The sequence below is a fragment of the Dama dama genome, chromosome 1, assembly GCF_033118175.1.
Source record: "Dama dama isolate Ldn47 chromosome 1, ASM3311817v1, whole genome shotgun sequence".
Taxonomy (NCBI): domain Eukaryota; kingdom Metazoa; phylum Chordata; class Mammalia; order Artiodactyla; family Cervidae; genus Dama; species Dama dama.
In genome coordinates, this window is record NC_083681.1 from 79346564 (window position 1) to 79351041 (window position 4478).

At 37.8% G+C, this 4478-nt stretch overlaps 1 pseudogene; it reads left to right on the plus strand.

Annotated features, from left to right (window-relative positions):
* The first annotated feature begins 2315 nt into the window (after positions 1–2315).
* On the plus strand, positions 2316–3244 carry LOC133056314 (olfactory receptor 4C12-like; annotated as a pseudogene).
* Positions 3245–4478: the final 1234 nt, after the last annotated feature.

Consider the following 4478-nt stretch of genomic DNA (forward strand, 5'->3'; position numbering starts at 1 on the left):
TTTTAATACAGACTGCTCTATTTTATTTTTGTATCATGACTCGGGCAAGTTGTTTACCTTCTAACCACATTTCCTTATCTTTAAAGTAGATAATAGTTTACCAATCTCATAGGATTGTTGTGAAGGTGTTGTAAATGGAATAGTGAATGTAAAACTTAGTATAGTGTGAACACAGCAAAAACCCAACAACATTTAATGATTATTATAAGAATCATATGGTGAAAATTAATCTCTGCATTCTATTAAGAATGAGAAAACAGCAGATTTATAGTAAGAGTTTGTATTTCATAATGTGTGAGTATATGGAATTTAAACAAGTAATAAAGGTTTCTCCTCTTGGAAGGAAGTTTGTCTAAGTTCTTGCCTATCAACTGCAGTATGAATGCCCTTATGAGAGAAAAGAATTATTCTGTGAGATGAACACTTTATTTCTCATTTCTCCAAAAATATGTATTATAGAGGATTTGAATGTTGATAGGCACAGCTAAGGTACAGAACTACAGGTACACAGCTAAGGTACAGAGGAAGAAAATGATCATGTGTTTAAATCTGTCTGTTAACAGAGGATATCGAAGACATTGATAAGATAGAACTATTTTCAACTTATGTCCTGATTACTTGAAGGTTTGCAAGAAGCTGAAACAATAAGTGAAATAATAAAAATGAAAGAGTTACATTTGAGATTTTCTATGTGATTTTGATCATGAAATCCAATCTTTGGTACAGGCCTTCAGGAAATTATAAAAATGTATTATTAGGTTCTTGGTTCTCCCAAGGGCCGCCTTCTCCAGGGAAGAACTGGCAATTAGAAGTACATGCAACTTGTTCCTCAGGTGTTCTTTTCCATGGAAGGATTCTCTGATGCCCTGACCTATCCAGAAGGGAGACCCCTATCCTGGGGCTTGGAACTCTAAAGCTAGCTTCTCAATGAAGAGTTGATGGGATCATTTGTAAGAGGTTTCCTTTCCACATACCTCAATATTCAACTTGACCATGTGTAAGTGGGAGAACTCATTTTACTCTTCACTGCTTTTTTTTGCTTTAAGAATATATAAAGAGAATAATGGAGTCTGAGATACAGGAAAAAGTGAACATTAATAATGTCATTATTGATGTCCTATAAAACTTAGTTTTATATGCTACCTTAAAGTTTAATTGAATAATATGTGTATTTCTCATCAAGTAAGCTGAAATAGACTTTGTAGTAAACTGATCGGTTTGGTTATTCAGAGGACTTACTGGCTACAAGTATAAATGGTATAAGTTAAATGCAGAGGACAATAATCTTTGCATGGTAGAATAAAGATGGAATTTAGGGTACTTATGAGACCCATGGGGCAGTCAGGGCAGCCTCACCCCTCACAGTAATTTTCTCAAAGCAGTGAACACCCAGTCCTGCCTCTACTCTATGTCTAGCTGGTGAATTGATAACAATTTTGAGTATATTAGAGCAGTTACTTTAATTATATTCAGATATTTCTTGGGGTCCCATGATATGTTAAAATACAATTTCCTGTGTCTGTTTTCTCATGCATATTCCAGTCAATTTAAAACCACATAGTTTCAACTTTATAACTCTAAGACAAAACATGAAGGTTATATTTAATTTCTAATCATATAATTAGTTATGTAAGCTGTAGAAATTTGGAAAATACTGAAAAACATGGGAAATAAAATATAAACCATAATCTCACATTCAGGAGCAAATGTCCTCAATGTATTAAATTATTTTTCTTACCAATCTTCTATACATATGTTTTAACATAGATTAGAAAAGTTTATAATATTTTCTAAGTGAAATTTTTGAATTTGAACTTTATTTTTAAAAGGTGCATATACAATCTATAATCTTTAAATGCTAATTCAATAAATATATTCACCAAATTTTCTATTTTTACATAATTTGTAAAAATAGACTATTTTGCGATTTTTAAATTCATGTTATTTTGTGCATAAACTTTTAGATTATCCCCCAAAATTGTTACTACTAATGTCCAAATTATTCCAATAAATTGATGTTCCATTAAAGTATTTCAGACACTATGGCCAAGGAAATTGAATTTCTTTCTTCCAGTTACTCTATGTCTTATAGAAATAATTTGAGATCAGAATGAAAAAGGACTAGGTCAACTAAAATAACTTTTAAGATACTATTCCTATAGCCTTTTGGGAAAAGCAAGACTCATCTGTGACATCATCAGAGTACTATTAAAAGGCAGAGTTTCGGTGTATTTCACTTTTTTCATGGTTCTTTGTTCTTTTCTTTTTAAGGCAAAGCATTCTTTCCCCAAATTTTTATTACCCACACCACATAGATGGAGAATGAAAGGAATGTGACTGTGTTCTTTCTAGTAGGTCTTACACAGGACCCCCAAATGCAAAAAGTAGTGTTTGTGGTGTTTTTGGTCTTGTACATGGTAACCCTCTGAGGCAACCTGCTCATTGTGGTCACCATCACCACGAGCCAGGCTCTGAACTCCCCCATGTACTTCTTCCTGACCCACCTCTCCTTGATAGACACAATTTACTCTTCTTCTTCGGCTCCTAAATTGATTGTGGACTCCCTTCATGAGATCAAGACAATCTCCGTTAATGGGTGTATGGCTCAAGTCTATGCAGAACACATTTTTGGTGCTGCTGAGATCATCCTGCTGACAGAGACGGCCTATGAGCGCTACGTGGCCATCTGCAGACCTCTGCACCACACGGCCATCGTGAGCCGCAGGCTGTGCCTCCTCCTGCCGGGGGTGGCCTGGCCCGGAGGATTTCTCCACGAGGCGTTCGGATCCTCTTTACAGTCCAGCTGCCCTTCTGTGGCCCCAATGTCATAGATCACTTCATGTGTGACTTGTACCCTTTGTTGACACTTGTCTGCGTGGACACCCACATCCTTGGTCTCTTTGTTGCTGCCAACAGTGGGTTCATCTGCCTGTTAAACCTCCTCCTCCTGTTGGTCTCCTATGTGGTCATCTTGCGCTCCCTAAGGGCTCACAGTTTGGAGGGGAGACGCAGAGCCCTTTCTACATGTGTCTCTCACATCACGGTGGTTGTTTTGTCTTTTGTGCCCTGCGTGTTTGTGTATCTTCGCCCAGTCACCACTCTGCCCATTGATAAAGCTGTTGCTGTCTTTTACACTATGGTGGCCCCTATGTTAAATCCTTTAATCTATACCCTCAGAAATGCTGAGGTTAAACGTGCTATGAAGAAACTCTGAAGAAAGAAAGTGACTGCAAATAGTGATTAAAGAGATTCACTGAGCTTTATAGATAGAAGTAAAACAGATAATCTCATCCAATCCTCTTGATCTATAGATGAATACATTGACTCTGAAAGGGACTGAATAATAACTGCAGATAGACCTGAATGACGGAATAGCCTGGCATGCTGCAGTCCATGAGGTTGCAAAGTATTGGACTTAGGGACTGAACAACAACTTAAGCACAGACCTTGTTTAGGCTGGAATCCAGGTTTACTTTCTCCCATCCCAGACTCTCCTCATCACAACTTAATGCTTTTTAATCAATATTTATCTTTTATCTGATTATCTCAAATGTCTTCAGAAGTTACAAGCTAAGAACCCAGAATATTGGATTGGTATTCAAATTGTCTTATTACGTAACACGGAGATGTTGGTTACCACCAATTATTGAAAATAAAATGTTAAAAATATTCCTTTGTTTTGAACTCAATATAAATTATTTTGTGGAATTTTCTTGTTCATTGAATCTTTGTTGTGCAGCAAAAAGAAATAGTATTTCTTAAATGCTTATAAGGCTGGCATTGTGTTTGTTATTTTACATATGGTATCAGTTGAAGTCCAGCCAGGAGACAGACCACAGTGCAGTTTGAATAGAAAGACTTCACATACAATAAATGATTGTATCAGGGTATTAACTACAAGGGGCTTCCTCGGTGGCTGGGTGGTAAAAATTCTCTTCCCAGTGCAGGAGACATGGATTCTACCCCTGGGTTGGGAAGATCCCCGGGAGAAGGAAATGAAAACCCGCTCCAGTACACTTGCTTGGAAATCCCATTGACAGAGTGGCCTGGTGGACTACAATCCATGGAGTTGCAATAGAGTCAGATACGACTTAGTGACTAAATGAAAACAGCTATTAATTATAACAGGGTGTAATGAGCTCTCTAAAGAAGGACCTGGGGCTGAGAGATGAATTTGCAAGGAAGTAACATATTTAGAATGTTGGGATTCTAGTCTTATGGAGAAGGTGTAGTTGTTGCCCATTGAAGGGTGGAAAAATTTAACTGGATTGCCTTGGGCAAGAAATAATTCACGATGGCTGAAGAGAGGCTGGCAGGCATGAAATGTTTCTGGGGCTGGCGAGATGGAGCTTTTCACTGCAGTGCTGGTTGGCTGGGGCTCATGAACAAGGAACTATGACCTTGAGTGGCGAGCAGAAAAACCCATTTTGGGTGTAGGTGGAGCCAGGTTGGCAGAAAACACAACCCACTCCAGTATT